The sequence below is a fragment of the Neofelis nebulosa genome, chromosome 4, assembly GCF_028018385.1.
Source record: "Neofelis nebulosa isolate mNeoNeb1 chromosome 4, mNeoNeb1.pri, whole genome shotgun sequence".
NCBI lineage: Eukaryota > Metazoa > Chordata > Mammalia > Carnivora > Felidae > Neofelis > Neofelis nebulosa.
Window position 1 is genome coordinate 56,067,434 of NC_080785.1, and position 17,488 is coordinate 56,084,921.

Consider the following 17,488-nt stretch of genomic DNA (forward strand, 5'->3'; position numbering starts at 1 on the left):
TAACTGGCTCTATTAGGGGGGTTAATGATAAGTTCACAGAGGAGGTGATTTTGAATAAGGAAAGACTCAAAGACACAAAAGAGTTGAAACTGTTCAGAAGACAGTGCGAAAATGTATATTGGTAGATATTGGATGTCTTGGAGGAAGTCACAAGAATGAGCCTGAGGACAAAGCTCTCCCTGGTATATGACAGTCGATGTGTGTTGTAGGTAAAGTCAAGTTCAGCATATCCATTCGCACAAATGGCCAGGTAACACTATTCTAAAAATTGTATTAAGTATGAGCACAAGGTAAACGTCAATCACTGTTTGAGCAAGCATGCTAGAACTTTTTGATCCACATAAACGTCTTTTCTTTGAACACTTTTGGGATTGCTTGCACAGCTCCTAACATATTTTAAGAAACTCCTCACTTACAGCCCATCTGTATTTTGAAAATGATTTCATTTTAGAAAATAGTGAAAATTTGGCCATCTGGGTGGCTCAGTCGGTTAAGCGGCCGACTCTTGATTTCATCTCAGGTCCTTATTCACACTTCGTGAGTTTGAGCCCCGCATTGGGCTCTGTGCTGATTGTGAAGAGCCTGCTTGGGATTCTCTCTCTCCCTCTCTGTGCCCCTCTTCTCCTCATGTGCTCTCTCTCTTTCCCTCCCTCAAAATAAATAAACATAAAAAAAATTACTAAGTTAAAAAGAAAGAGACGATAGTGAAAACTAATTTGGAATTAAGTCTGGGGAATAAGTATTATGACTTTGTTGGGTGGTATAGTGTTTGGAGAAAAATTGAGCTGTAACTAAAAAGCGGTAAGTCAGATAGATAGTCTTATATGGTATATGAACTGTTTCTAACAGGCAGTGACAGAGATCCAGAAATATCAGAACAATAATAATTTTCAAAGAGTAAATGTTCCCAAAGTTAACTAGTTTGAAAGTAAGTGCATTTGTATGTCAAAAAGTCTATTGTATTTCTTTAACGCGTCTTTGTTTTACTTTGCAGTCATACCTTGGTATGTCCATGGGACATGGATTATACCTCTAAATGGGCTGCACCATCATAAGTGATGGCTGAGTCTGAGTGGTCCCCATATTCTTTCTTCTCTTCTTTGCTGTATTAAAATAGTAGCTGCAGATTGTTATGATTTTGTGACTACAGTCTGGCCAATAGAAGATGAGTGGAAGTGATGTGTGTAATCTCCAGGTTGAGCCCATAAACAGACCACATCTTTCATCCTCTTCCTTGGTCCCTTTCCTACTAACTGGAATGCCCACACAGTGTGAATGAGTCATCTTGCACTGGGCAGATGGGGCAAAAATCCAGGGATGATGGAGAGACAGAATAGAGGAAGCATAGGTCCAAAACTGTGAACCTGTCATACCGGTCCTAGAATCCTAATTCTAAGTTTCCCAAGGGAGAAATCTACTTCCGGATTGTTTACGTCCCTGCATTTTGGCAACGTGAATCTACATCTCAACTAAAAAATAGTGGTGGAGTGAGCAACAGTACATGAAATGCACAGCACAGCCATTACCAATACCAGAAATGCAGTGGAAAGTTCTATTCTAATGAGGGTGGGTTTGGTGGTATCTACATAAGACATAAACTATTGGAACCACCTGCACTTCTCTTGTCATACAGGAGACTCTGTGAGATTGCCATTAGCCTTTTATTCAACCTGAACTTGTTGTCATGTTTCAAAATATATCTGAAATGCCACATTTTTTTTCACTAAAACAAGTTGTTACGTGTCTGGGATGGTGATTTTAGAAATGAGGAATGTGTGCTGTGAGAGAGAACTCTTAGGCAGGGCACCATCCAGCTCTAAACCCAAACTGTCATGATACATTAAGCCTTTATTCTGGGGAAGGAAAGGCAGAGAGCTGGTTTAGTAGGCTATGCTAGAAACGTGGTGAGGTCCATCTGACCATCACAGCAGGTGCTCCAGCTCTACGTTCTACACGAAGAAGCTAAAGCTCAGAGAGCTCAACCGCTTCAGTAAGCTCAAAGATTTGAAACCATTTGTCCAAGATCAGATGTCTAGCCAGTGGTCAGGCTGGAATTCAGACCAACTCTGCTATAGACTCCAAGTTAATAGGTTGAAATCCAGACTCCAGATGTGATGGTATTTGGCGGTAAGACCTTTGGGAAGTCATGAGGTCTTGAGGGTGGAACTCTCATAAATGGAATCGTTCCCCATATAAGAGAGACCACAGGGAGTTCCCTTGCCCTTGTGCCATGTGAGAACAGAGCAAGAAGAGAGTCGTCTATGAACCGGGAAGAGGGTTGTCACCAGAGCTCAACCATGCCAGCACCCTGATCTCAGACTTCCTCCACAACTGCGAGAAGGAAATTTCTGTCATTTATAAGCCGTTCAGTCTATGACATATCTGTTTTAGCAGCCTGGACAGACCAAGACATGCTCTGTGATGAGACTCTGTCACTAAAGCACCGTCTTCTCTTGGTAAACGCTTTGATCAAGTAGATTACCTAACCGCATGTTTATGATGCTTATTCAACCCAAACTGATGTGTCCCTTAGTCATTCACAATTCCATCACTTGATCGAATGAATTGTCCTTTGTTTCTTATTCATTGTCTCTCTACGACAGGAGTATAAGCTCTGTATACAGTTCCCTGCTGCTGTACCCTCAGTGCCCAGAGCATTGCCACTCAGTCGTTATTTGCTAAATAAGTGAAGGACCAAATGAACCCCAGAAACTGCAATCACTGTAATGAGTGGTTCAGAGCTGCCGTGGTACTCACCACCTCTCCTTGTCCTTCTGTGTGTTAGCTGTCCTAGGGAGGCCCATGACATAGGGGGGCCGTGTGCAGGCCTGTATCTCAGAGTGCGCTATGGATCTTTTTCTACCAGTTTGATTTTGACACCATTTACTTCCCACCGACCCCTTTGCAAATTACTTTGCCTCGATCTAACAAATTGCACCAAACAAGAGTTTCCAGATGATGGCCCATTATGTCCCTAAACTCCAGTGATGTGCCTTGTTCACTTAAAATGAAGAGCCTGCCTGGTTCCAGGTGGCTGATACAGGTGTGTTCCTAAATTCTGCAAGGGATGATGACTCTGGGGAAGCATATCCATTGTCACCCACCCTCAGGAGGAGAGGACTCTGATAGATAGAGGGCAACTTCTCACGAAGAAGGACCCTCACTTGTTCAAGGGCCTCTGAGCAGTTAACTCAGCCTCAAAGGGGAATTACATCCAATGCAATAAGAATCTTTAGCCGTTTGGGGCTGGGAAACTGTGTTTGACCAAGGAGAATTAAAGCAGTATGTTGAGAAATTGCAAGGAAATTGTTCTTTTCATTAGAATACTTTAGAAGTGTAATAAAGTGGTCAAGATTTTTACAGTGAGTAAAGATCACTTAATTAAAGTCAATAAGCCTTTACCTCCTTTCCTGTTCATGTTCTCAAATACCATTAAATATTTAAGCATCACTAGGTCAGTTTCTTCCCCCTTTAACCCAAATTGAGCCTGATGGTTATATATTGAAATTACCTAGGATCTAGGCCTTTTAATGCTTATTTTCATTCACTTTAAGGCAATTTCATTCACTCATATAATTTCAACCACTATGTGTTGGTGACTCCTAAATTTATATTCTCAACTTAAACCCTCTCTCCTGAGTTCCCTCTCATATATCAATGATCTACTTGGTGTATCTACTTAGATGTCTCACAGGTACTTCAACTCTCAAACCTTCAAAATGGAAACTTAGAATCTTCCCTCACCCTAAATCAGCCTTCTTGTGTTTCCCATCACATAGATGGCGCCTCTGCGCAACACATGGCTCAAACCTAGAATTCTAGAAGTCACTCCTGACTTCTCCCTCAGCCTCATATTCCACATCCAAGTCAATGTCCAAAGCGTGCTGGGTTTTCCTGTTTTTTTTGTTTTTCACTTTGTCTCTTGCGTGCCTCCTTCGTCCATTGTTTTGTGTTCACTTATAGTCACCTCACTGGTCTCATAAAGCCATTGTTCAGGTAGACCTGTCAGTTGAGGTAGATGACTCCAAAAACCAGGTTTATTATTTTATTATTCTCCCTGCAAACCCCTCTCCTTGAATTTGTTCTCCACACCATATCCGGGTTCTTTCTAAAATGCAGGTGTGTTTAAATCCCTTCCTGATTTAAACTCTTCCTTGCTTGCCACTGCTCCAAAGTTGACATACAGAAGCCTTAATGTGTCCTGAATGCCTTGCAACATTGACCCCTGCCTCCATGTAAGCCTGATTCGAGGCCATTCCCCTGCTTATGCTATGGATTGGCCCTTCCATGCTGTTCTTTTTGTTCCAAATGTTCTTTCCCCTCTTCTTTGTCTAGTAAAATCCTGAGCACCCTCCAAGCTTCAGCTTAAATATCACTTTTCTCAGGAAAGCCATGCCTCACTGGTATCCCAAATGAGATGAGATCTCCTTTGTGTTCTTTGTTCATAACTCTTGTACCCTTGTTATCATCATATTCTCATGCCTGGCTCAGTGTGCAGCCCTAGAAGAGTCTCAGTGCTATTTAGTGAATGAAAAAAGGGACAGTACAAATTATCACAGGCTGGGCCTGGAGTGAGCCAGACCATTGCTATCCAATATTTTTAAACCATTTCTATCCAATATTTTTAAAGCAAATACAGGAAAATAAAATTAGAGGGATATGTTTATGCAAGTTTTGGTGTATGTTGTTATCTGATATAACATGGTAGTGTGCTGTTAAATACAGCTGGGGAAAATCAGTAGGATAAAACAACTATTTAGGATATATCAATGCATAAAAAAGAATCCCCTTTGCACATGCCCACACACACAGCAAATCAAAGAAATGTACAAAACAAGAAATATGTAGAATCTTTTTTTAATCATACAACATTAGAAAAATATAGGACCTACAAGAATGTTTGAGTGATGAGAGAGACATAACACGTTCCTAGATAAATATCAATCTTGTAAAGTTGTTAATCCTCCCTAAATTTATATATATATTCCCATCAAATGAATGGATGTTTTGGGGAAAAAATCCTTTAAAATTTAACTGGAAGAATTGAACAGGAAAGAATAACGAATAAAATATTTTCAAAGAGGAATATGGTGGAAAAACTTGCATAGTCAGATACTAAAACGTAGTCCATTACCAAATACAGGCATATCCTGGAGGTATTGTAGTTTTGGTTCCAGATGATCACAATAAAGCGAATAGTGCAGCAAAGCAAGCCAAATGAATTACTTTGTTTCCCAGTGCATATAAAAATTATGTTTACACTATACTGTAATCCGTTAAGTGTGCAATACCATTGTGTCTAAAACAATGTACGTGCATTAATTTAATACTTTATTCCTAAAAAAATACTAATCATTACCGGAGCTTTCAGAGTCATAATCTTTTTGCTGGTGGAGGGTCTGGTCTTTATGTTGGTGGCTGCTGACTGATCAGGGTGATGGTTGCTGAAGGTCGGGGAGGGGGACGGGGTGGCTGTGGCAATTTCTTAAAATAAGACAACACTGAAGTTTGCCCCATTGATGGACTCTTCGTTTCACAGATGGATTGCTCTGTAGCATGCAGTGTGTGGTAGCCTTTTACCCACAGGAGTAAAATTGGAGTCAGTCCTCTCAAACCCTGCCATTGCTGTATCAACTAAATTTGTGTAATATTTTATTTTATTTTTTTAAAGTTTATGTAATATTTTAAGTCTTTTATTGTCACTTCAACAATCTTCACAGCAGAAGGAGATTCACCAGGAGTAGATTCCATCTCAAGTAACCACTTTCTTTGCTCATTCACTTACAAGAAGCAACTCTCCATCTGCTCAAGTTTTATCATGAGATTGCGGCCATTCAGTCACACTGGCAGGCTCCACTACAAGCTAATTCTAGTTCTTTGTTATTTCCACGTTTACAGTTACTTCCCCCACTGAAGCCCCGAACCCCTCCATGTTGTCCATGAAGGTTGGAATCAACTTCTTTCAAACTCTGGTTAATGTTGATATTTTTACCTCTTCCCATGAATCACAAATGTCCTTAGTGGCATCTAGAATGCTAAATCCTTTCCAGAAGGTTTTCTATTTACCTTGCCTAGATCCACCTGAGGAACTATTATCTATGGCAGCTATAGCCTAACAAAATGTAGTTCTTAAATAATAAGACTTGAAAGTCAAAATTACTCCTTGATCGCTAGGCTGAAGAATGGGTGTTCACAGGCATAAAAATATTAATCCTGTTGTACATCTCCTTCAGAGCTCTTCGGTGACCAGGTGTGCTGTCAGAGAGCAGTAGTATTTTGAACGAAATCTTTTTTTCCTGAGCAACAGGTATCAACAGTGGGCTTAAAATAATCAGTAAACCATGTTGTAAACAGTTGTATTGTCAGCCAGGCTTTGTTTTTCCGTTAATAGAGCACTAGCAGAGAGTAGATTTAACATAATTCTTAAAAAAATTTTTTTTTAAATTTTTTATTTATTCTTGAGAGAGAGAGAGAGACAGAGACAGAGCATGAGTGGGAGAGGAGCAGAGCGAGAGAGGGGCACAGAATTTGAAGCAGGCTCCAGGCTCCGAGCTGTAAGCACAGAGCCCGACACAGGACGCAAACTCACAAGCCACGAGATCATGACCTGAGCCGAAGTCGGACACTCAACCCACTGAGCCACCCAGACGCTCCTAGATTTAACATAATTCTTAAAGGTCCTAAGATTTTGGGCATAGTAAATGAGAATTGGCTTCAACTTAGAGACACCAGCTGCATTAGCTCCTAACTGGAGATTCAGCCTGTCCTACGAAGCTTTGAAGGCAGGCACTGACTTCTCTCTAGCTGTGAAAGACCTAGATGGCATCTTCTTCCAATATAAGGCTGTTTCATCTACATTGAAAATCTGTTGATTAGTGCAGCCACCTTCATGAATGAATTTGGCTACATCTTCTGGAGAACTTGCTGCAGCTTCTACATCAGCACTCGCTCCTGCACCTTGCACTTTGATGTTATGGAGACGGCTTCTCTCTTTAAACCTCATGAACCGACCTCTGCTAGCTTCAAACTTTTCTTCTGGGGCTTCCACACCTCTCAGCCTTCACAGAATTGAGGAGAGTTAGAGCCTTGCTCTGGATTAGGCTTTGGCTTAAGGCCATGTTATAGCTGGTTTGATCTAACCAGATCACTGAAACTTTCTCTGTATTGGCAATGAGGCTGTTTTACTTTCTTATCATTTGTGTGTTCAACGGAATGGCAATTTTAATTTCCTTCAAGAACTTTTCCTTCACCTTCCCAACTTGGTTAACTGTTTGGTGCAAGAGGCCTAGCTTTCGCCCTGTCTTGGCTTTTGATGTGCCTTCCTCACTAAGCCTAATCATGTCTAGCTTTTGATTTAAAGTGAGACATGTGTGGCTCTTCCTTTCACTTGAACACTTTCGGCCACTGGAGGGTTATTAATTGGCCTAATTTCAATATTGCTGTGTCTCAGGGACACTCACGGAGGCCCAAGGAGAGGCCCAAGGAAGGGCCAATTGGGGGGGGGGGGCAGTGAGAACACACACAAAATTTATTAAATGTTCTGTCTTACAAGGGTGCTGCTTGTGATGCCCCCAAACAATTACAATAGTAATATGAAAGATTGTTGATCACAGATCACCATAGCAGATATAATAATAATAATAATAATAATAATGAAAAATAGAAAATATTGCAAGAATTACCAAAATGTAACAGACATAAGAAGTGAGCAAATGCTGTTGGAAAAATGGAGCTAGTAGACTTGATTGACACAGGGTTGCCAAAAATCTTAAATTTGTAAAAAGCACAATTTCTGCAACAATGTGAAACAGTGAAATGAGGTATGCTTGTGTTTAAGTTGGTGAGATCTTATGAGAACAGACAGAACAAAAGAGCACAATAGAAACCCCTGTAACAAAGCTGCATGTATATGGGATCTTATGAACAGGCTTATGATAACATTTCACATCAGCAAGGGAAATTATTCTCTTTTTTAAATAAATGCTACTGTGTAATTTTTTTTATTGCCTGGAATCATTAATATAAGATCCTTATTTCATTCTATAGCATATTTATTAATTATGAATTAAAGATAAACTTTTGGGGGCGCCTGGGTGGCTCAGTCGGTTAGGCAACTGACTTCAGCTCAGGTCATGATCTCACGGTTTGTGAGTTTGAGCCCCATGTCAGGCTCTCTGCTGACAGCTCAGAGCCTAGAGCCTGTTTCGGATTCTGTGTCTCCTTCTCTCTCTGCCCCTCCCCTGCTAGCACTCTGTCTCTGTCTCTTAAAAATAAACATAAAAATTTTTTTTTAAAAAGATGAATTTTTGTTCCAAAGTCAGAAATTATTAAAGAAAATATAGACGTGTATGCCCACATAAAATTTTAATCTTTTATCAAAACCCACCATAAACAAATTTCAACATCAAATAATAGACTGGAAAAATACTTGAAACATATATGATAGTAAGTTGAGCAAAGAGGTTGTTAATGGACAATTTACAAAAGAAGAAATACAAATAGTCATAAACAATATATTTAATTTCACTAGTGATCAAATACAAATTAAAACAAATAGCGTTTTGCCTAACAAAATTATGAAGATTAAATATAATTCCTGATAGACTTATGAAATGGAAACTATGTACTGCTTGCTTCTAACAGCTATCCCCTGTCTAGCATAAGCTGACATATAGTAATTATTCAATAGATATTAAAAATTTTTTAATGTTTATTTATTTTTGAAGGAGAGAGAGACAGAGCACAAGTGGGGAATGGGGGAGGCAGAGAGAGAGGGAGACACAGAATCCAAAGCAGGCTCCAGGCTCTGAGCTATCAGCACAGAACCCAACATCAGGCTCGAACTCATGAGCCATGAGATCATGACCTGAGCTGAAGTCAGACGCTTAACTGACTGAGACACCCAGGCACTCGTCAATAAATATTTTTTAAATGAATGAATACTTTTCAGTATCTTTGTGGGTTTCCGGATATAGATCCTTAAAAAAACTCTTGATGTGATTAACATGGTATTTTTGGATGGCATTTAGGTAATAACTACCATATGTCTTAAAAGTTTGTATATGTTTTGAACAGTGCAACCATATATGACCCAATTTGCCAGACATGCCTGGCTTATACACCTGTTGTCCTAGTGCAGTGAATAATGGCACCCCACTCATATCAGAAGTCCTGGTTGAGATGATAAAGTATATGGTCATCATACTCAGACCTAGATATATAATTATAGGGGTTTGTTACAAAATCTTTCTGAAGTTAATTTTTTTCGTAATTACATATAATTATTTAAAAAAACCCACAAGACCTGGGAAGCTTTAAAAACCTACAGATAAGCAAGTTCCTCCCAGATTGATTGAATCAAATCCCAAGGGTCACCTGGTTGGCTGAGCTGGTTGAGCATCTCACTCTTGATTTTGGGTCAGGTCCTGATTCCAGGGTCATGCGATTGAGTCCCGTGTGGAACCCCGAGTCAGGTTCCAAGTAGTGTGGAGCCTGCTTGGGATTTTCTTTCTCTCCCTCTGCCTCTCTCTCTCAAAAAAGTAAAACTAAAAAATAAAATCTCATGAAGTGAGTCTTGGTCATCTGTATTTTATAAGCTTTCCAAGTGATTATAATGTGCAGCTAAGAGTGAGAACCACTGACTTAAATAATCTAAAGTGCCTATCTACAAAGTGAGATATTTTGTAGCCATAAAGATAATGCTCTTGAATGGTATTGATTAACATGGAGAGATAGTTGTAATATATTAGGTTAAAAAAACAAGCAACAAAGTAGCATGTTCTTCAGATTCTAATTTTAGTAAAAAATATTTTTTATCGTGGTAAAATATTCATAAAAGTTACCATTTTAACCATTTTTAAGGGTACAATTCAGAGGCATTAGTACACTTATATTGTTATGTAACTATCACCACTATCCAAAAACATGGTTTTAATTAAATTGAAGCATATCTCATTATACTCAATATATAATATACATAATTATATATAATTGATTGTTTTCAGAAGTATAAATCTCAAAGGATACATACCAAAGGTTGCATGTGACTATGTTTACGTTTCTTCTTTTTGTTTGTTTGAATGTTCTACTTTTTTGTAGATGATACATGTTTTCATAACAAAAACTGTTTTTAAAACTCAGTAAAAATGTTCTCAGTAAAAAAGACTTTAACATACACACTTTAGTCTTGCTTACCCAGATTTTAGCTTAATATAGAACATCTTTGGGCCCAGTCCTCCAGTTTTATTTATTTATTTATATTGAAATTTTTTTTTTTTAATGTTTATTCATCTTTGAGAAAGAGAGGGAGAGACAGAGCATGAGCAGGTAAGGGGCAGAGAGAGAGACACACACACAGAATCGGAAGCAGGCTCCAGGTGACGCGGGGCTCGAACCCACGACCTGCAAGATCATGCCCTGAGCTAAAGTCAGATGCTTAAGTGACTGAGCCGCCCAGACACCCCACCACCAGTTTCATTTATGAGAAGGATAAGAACTTCCAAGTCTCACCTTTAACGTGGTCCCCATGGAGGAGTCCTAGGATAGCTGTGCCAAAGACTGGGTCAGAGTGGTGAACACCACCTGCAAGTTCACGGTTGGGAAAACAAATAAGGAACTGCTTTGGTAAAATTAGCATGTGTGGTGAAATTTGGAGTTCTGTTGATCTGACCCATCCTGTAAATCATAACCAGATATGAGGCCATCTCTCCCAAGCATCAGAGGTATAGCGTGAACTGTATGTCTGTTAAAATACATCCCTAAGTTTGAACGCAGGGACTGTTTAAGAATGTGTTAAAGTTTCTATTCATTAGGCTTGCATGCCGAGGAATAAAATATGCCTCATCCAGCCATATTTCTGTTAAAGCTACTACAGGTTTATGGGAGTGCTAAAATGGTGCAGCAAACATGGAAATTAGTGTCACCGTCTAAGATTCTTTATATATCGCTCTTATTTTCGGGAAACATATGATGGTTATTTGGCACTTTCGGGTAAGTAGGTTTGTTTTTCAAAATTTGAATTCCTGTCAAATCCACGGCCAATCCATCAGTCTGCTTTTCCACAGCTGCTTTCATAGACAAACACAGCTAAGCACTTCAGAAATATCAGATTAACACTAATACCCAATGGATTAGAAACCAGACAAAAGTGGGCTTAGGAAAACACTGCAAGTGGAGTTTGAAGGTAGAGGGACACCCTATCAGTTTCCTACAGGCTTGGCTCTCAGAAATCTGAGGGGCAATGGCCCACTTAAAAACATTTGCCATTTTGATGAGACTCAGGGCGCTGAAAGCATTTAAGGAGAAATGAAATAGTGTGCCCAAGACAGCCCTGAGAGGGGGCGCGGGTCCAGCGTTCCAAATGGAAAATTTCCCCTTTTCTTTCCTTTGTCCTTCTCAACCCAACTTCCTTTCTTTCTCCCCTCCCCCACGCATTCAATCTGATTATGGATAGGGCCGCTGCTCCATAATGCAATGGAAAAATCCTCTGGCTCGCATTCCAAAAATACTAAAATCATTATACACTGACAGGACAATGACTTTGGCTTCTAAGTGTGAGAAAAAAAGAGCCCATCATATCAGCTGCTTAACACACAAATGGATACCAGGTGAAAAGGCAGCCAATACATGTGCTTGTGTCAGGTGCCATCGGTGTGTGAGTTTACAACTTCGAACAGGCCTGACGCACATGTAGATAATAAAATTGTAACCATGAAGATGGCTGAATACTATTTACTCGTGGATAAAAATTCCTCTAAGGAGTGTTCATCTGCCTTTTTTGCAAGTGTCTCTGCCCAGTCTCTGAGGCACAATGGACTCAATTCCTAACATCTATGATAGCCTCTTTGCTACAGAATCTAAATTTGCCCACGGCACATCTCATTTTCTCAGGCACCTTTTATATATTAGGTCGTGTTCCTCTTCTTTTTCTCTTAAAAGCTCACAAGGACTCTTACTGGAGTTTAGATAATTAAAAACCCCTCAGATCATTATTCCTATATTCTAAAAGGCTGGTCAAATCAATGGCACATTATTTTCGTTTCCAATAGATAAGAGTCTATGGGCTTTCAGAGATAGAAAGTGTAATCACTCATGATTCTGAGGTAGAAATTAATGGCTTGGTTGTTTATTGCCCTAAACACTGATATGTGAGCTATTGTTATATTTTAGATAATACAAATCTCTAACCCACCACTACTGGAGGTATTATATTGCCAATTTTGTAACTGTGAAAATGTTCAAGGAAAAGGTTGTGTAATCGGTCACTCCTTTTTTCCCCTTGCTAGAAGGAATGAAAAGAGACTGTCAAAATTCTCAGCAACATCATGTTGCAAAGTATGGTTTATGGTTTTCTTACCTCGTTTTCCTCCATTATTTTAGTGACCTCATTAATGATTTATTATGAGAAGCTAAGATGCTTTAATGGCAGGATCAAGAGAGAAGTCAGGGTGCCGGACTGCAACTTGATTTCACTGCAGAACAGAGCAAATCCTTTCACTGCTCTGGCCGGCAATTCCCTTCCAGAAGTTGTAAGTTTGGTTGTATCACACTCATCTGCTCATTTACTCAACCAGCTTTTCTCTGGAGCACAGCTGAGAGTGAGATGTCCACTTGCTTACCCTGCATCCAAAACAGAGTTTGCAGAATCCATGCACTGAATTGTGGTTTGTTTGTTTGTTTGTTTTAACCAATAAATGGTTCCTCACTCAAATGTGTTTTCTTTTTTTTTTAAACATTACTCTTTGGGGGGCCTGGGTGGCTTAGTCTGTTAAGCGTCTGACTTCAGCTCAGGTCATGATCTCACGGCTTATGAGTTCGAGCCCCGCATCTGGTTCTGTGCTGAGAGCTCAGAGCCTGGGCCTGCTTCAGATTCTGTCTCCCTCCCTTTCTGCCCCTCCCTCACTCCAGTTCTGTCTCTCCTCTCTCTCTCTCTCAAAGATAAACAAACGTTAAAAAAAAAAATAAAAAAAAGAGTTGGGATGCTTAACCGACTGAGCCATCCAGGGGCCCTATGAGCACTACTCTTTTAAAACACTACTCTAACAAACTAGGACGTCAGCTTTTTCAGGCCTATAGCAAATTCAAAGTCACACAATAGGTACTCAGTAAATAATTGCTGTTTAAATAAAAATCGAGGAGAGATGGTAGACAGCTGCTGGATGTAGTAACAGTGGTAGTAATCAAGTAAAGTAAGAAGAGAGAGAAAAAAGCTGTTAAAGAAGGTGTAAGGGGAAGAAAGTACAGCTATCTGTCCAAACTCATGGAAAGAAGAGTTCTAAACATCCTTCTAACTCTTATGGGGTCATTATTTTGTAGAATATATAATGATCTGGACATCACAATGAACTCCATCCACTTTTTACTGTAAAGATTTTCTTCAGTGTTTGTTTTGTTTATTTTAATTTTTTTTTTCAACGTTTTTTATTTATTTTTGGGACAGAGAGAGACAGAGCATGAACGGGGGAGGGGCAGAGAGAGAGGGAGACACAGAATCGGAAACAGGCTCCAGGCTCCGAGCCATCAGCCCAGAGCCTGACGCGGGGCTCGAACTCACGGACCGCGAGATCGTGACCTGGCTGAAGTCGGACGCTTAACCGACTGCGCCACCCAGGCGCCCCTGTTTTGTTTATTTTAAATAGGCTCCATGCCCAATAGGGGGCTTGAACTCACAACCCTGAGATCAGGTGTCGTGTGCTCTACCGGCTGAGCTAGCCAGGCACCCTTCTTCAATAATATAAAAGGATTTGTGGTCTTTAGTTACTTGGAAAATTAAATTAATGATGATCATTATTTTAAATAGATACCTGTGAGACATAAAAACGCTCACGACAAATATCTGTCAAACTCTGAAATCCAACCATAAATGAAGGGAGCACTTGGGTTGGATCCGTTATGCTCTGATGATCTCAGATTCAGATTCTGTCCTCTTCATTTACTTAGTTCATTCATTTGCTCGAACACATTGATTCAATGAATCACACTGAATTCACTTATTGAAATACAGTTATGAACAATATTATATGGTTATCTACTGTGCGGGGTGAAAAGATTCAGAAGAAACTTTCTCTGCCCTCAGAAAAATTACAGTCTAGTAGAGATGAGGCACACATAACCGGTGCTTACAGTATAAAGCCCTGGGTGAGACAGATGGTAATAAGAGTAGTTCAAACCCAAGGCTATAGATATTCAGAACCAGAAGAGATGGTCCTCTGAGACTGAGGCAATCAGAAAAGGCTGCCTGACAGAGGCAGTATTTAACTGGGTCCTTAAAGGGTATGTAGGATTTCTAGAAACTCAGACTGAAGGGATGGCTCTTTATTAGTCAACATTTACGGAGTGCCAAAAATACAAGCACACTATGGGGGATACACAGATAAAAAAAAGCATGACCCCCTGACCTCGCAGGTTGATCACACATATAGAAATGGAACCAATTAACTAAACAGGAAGGCAGAACAACGTAAGGGCCATGGCAAATGAATAAACAAATGCTGTTCCTGAAAGAAGGGGCAGCTTGAGTAAAAGTCTGCAGCCGAGAAAGGCAAAGCCAGTCGAGCCAGGAGTGGACCCAGGGTGCCTAGGGGTGAATCCCCTGGTCGGCAGACTGTCTTCTGGCAGAGTTAAGAACAGGGGAAGTAGGGCCCGGAGCAAGTGAGGACATAGGGCAGAGGAAAGGAAGAAGGGAGACTAGAAAGGGAGGGATATTGGTCTATGGCCCCCTCCGGAGAGTCTCAGTGCTGGAATTCTGAGGCGGTGCAATATAATAGCCTAATTACATGTCTGTCTCTTTCAAGGGGCTGTTTGTCCTGTGCCCCAAGATTGCAGCTCTGTGCCTATCACATGCTGTAAGCTGACCCAACATTTTCTGAATAAATGAAAGAGTGAATGAGATGGAGCTAGCATGTATGAGACTCCCGGGGAATTTAGAGGATTTGGGAAGAGCCTTGACTTCCCCCAAATACCTCCTGACAAGCTGTGCAGTACATTTTATTTTACTCCCTCAGACTGCTTAAAAGTGGATTCAGGTTCACAAGTGTTCTCTTCTAGATGCAAATCTTTCTAGAAAGCGCACTCATTTTGCAACTCACTTTTTAGTTAGATAACATCTCTCTTATCTGTTGGGGGAGATCAACGACTACTGATGGAACCAGGTTTCGATGGGCACTAGATGGGAAATAGAAGACAATTTTGGATCTCAGTTTCCCAACAAGAGGGCAAAGCCTGGGGATGGGACTCCAGAGCAGGATAACTCCCGGCACTGAAAGGGCTGGGCCTCAGACTGATCACTGGGGCAAATGGACTTCCTCTCTGGGTTGTGGGATCTCAGAGAACTCACAATTTAAAGGTTGTGACCTAGAATCCAGTTTGTAAAACACTGTGCTTCACTGACATGTTTTGCAGCACCTGTGTAGTATGTAAAATATGTTTAATTTTTTGCCAAGATTTAAAACTTGGGAGAGGGGTGCCTGGGTGGTTCAGTCAATTGAGTGTCTGACTCTTGGTTTTGGCTCAGGTCATGATCTCACAGTTCATGAGACCAAGACCTGCACAGGGCTCTTTACTGACAGCGTGGAGCCTGCTGGGGATTCTCTTTTACTCTGCCCCTCCCCACCTGGCACTCATGTGCTCTCTCTCTCTCTCTCTCTCTCTCTCTCTCTCAAAATAAATAAATAAACAAAAAAATAACTTGGAAGGCACCTGGGTGGCTCAGTTGGTTAAGCATCCAACTTCTGCTCGGGTCATGATCTTGCGGTTCACAAGTTTGAGCCCCTCGTCAAGCTCTGTGCTGAGATCTCAGAACCTGGAGCCTGCTTCGGATTCTATGTCTCCCTCTCTCTCTGTCCCTCCCCCACTCGTGCTCTGTCTCTCTGTCTCTGACTCTGTTTCTCTCTCAAAAATAAATTAACATTTAAAAAACTAACTTGGGAGTGTTATAGAAGAGTGAGGGTTTCTAGATTCTCCTGAACAATCAGAAGATCTGACTTTACGGGGACTTTATTGTCATCTGACGGGAGGCGAGTGGGTGGCTGTTGCCCTCAGGGGGCCATGCTCTGTGCAGTTTGCCGCAGGTTCCACCTGTCCCTGCTGCGTTACACTCTACCTGATTTACTTAGTTTATTTAGCTTCCTGTTTCCTGTAGGCAACTGAGTTTGTGGATCACTGACCATACCATTCTATTTCACCAGTCTGCAGTTAACCAGGTTAATCTTCTTGGTATTATTGGAAGTACTGTTGTCTCCCCAAGGCAGCCAGGAATTGATCCAGATAACCATGGGGCTGAAGCTTACACAATAGGGCACCATCTTTAAGTCGACATTTTGTGGCATGAAGTGTCTGTGTTCTTGATGTGATAAACTGCCTAACACTGAATTCGGTTCATGTATTCAAAATTACAACTTTAATCGATACCAGGAAAGTTATTTTATGTTCCTGTTCTTTGTTTTCAGGGCAAACATGTGGCAAACATAGAACCTTCCTGTAGGCTCAAGGGCAGCTGGACACAATATCTGCTGGGAGTCCTTGTTCAGGTAAATGAATTATACAGCATTGGTAAAAGGAATTCCCTGAGAGTTCTATAGAATGACAATCTGGTCCCTGTATTTTTAGATTTTTCTTCTATAGCTGGTGAAAACTCCCGCCCTGATTTATTTTGGGACATAAGCGGAGATCCTGGCTCATAACGTTTTGTAGCCTTGTGGAAAGGATCACACACAAAATAAAAGACAATGGCTGTAACCCCTGAGCATGTGTGAGAAATCCACAGAGCACTTGCTAATCCTGTCCAGCTCTGTAAGAGAATTTATGGCTCAGTGATGTGACCACTCAGACTTCACACTTTGGTCACCAAAGCAAGGAAGCCAAGATGTCCTAGACTTGATGTAGGAAAAGACATGTCCATCTCAGCCCCAGGGGCCATCTGAGCTTGGAAGAGTGAATCTACAATAAAGTTTATGTCCAGAAAATACTAATTGTTTCTTAGGGTCTTTTGCACCGGAACCTGTTGGAGATGTGCTAGGGAACAGGAAATACGCACGAGGCATCTTTCTTTGAAATTAATTATGGGGACCGGTGATGACTCAAACGTGGGCCCTGTTCATAATTTGAACCTCACAATGTGGAGTCCACACCTCATCTCCCTTCACTTTCCAGAACCTTCCATCTTTCTCTTTCCAAGAGCCTTTGATCCCCTCCTGTTATCATAATTATAGTCTACTCATATATATATATATATTTTTTTTCTTTAATCAACTTTCCTTGAATTTGTAGTTTACCAAATCTTCATATTTTTGCCTTTACTTTTCCCTCTCAATTGGCTCTTGATCTTAATCAGCTGCTACCACTCTGATGCTTTCTGCTCAGACGAAGGGTACCAATGACATCAGTCAAACCTTTGTCTTTGCTTCAGAGCTCCTCCTTCTTCATGATTTTCTATACTCAGTACTGCACATCTTTTCAAAACTGGCTCCTTTTTTGGCTTGCAAAACCCCAC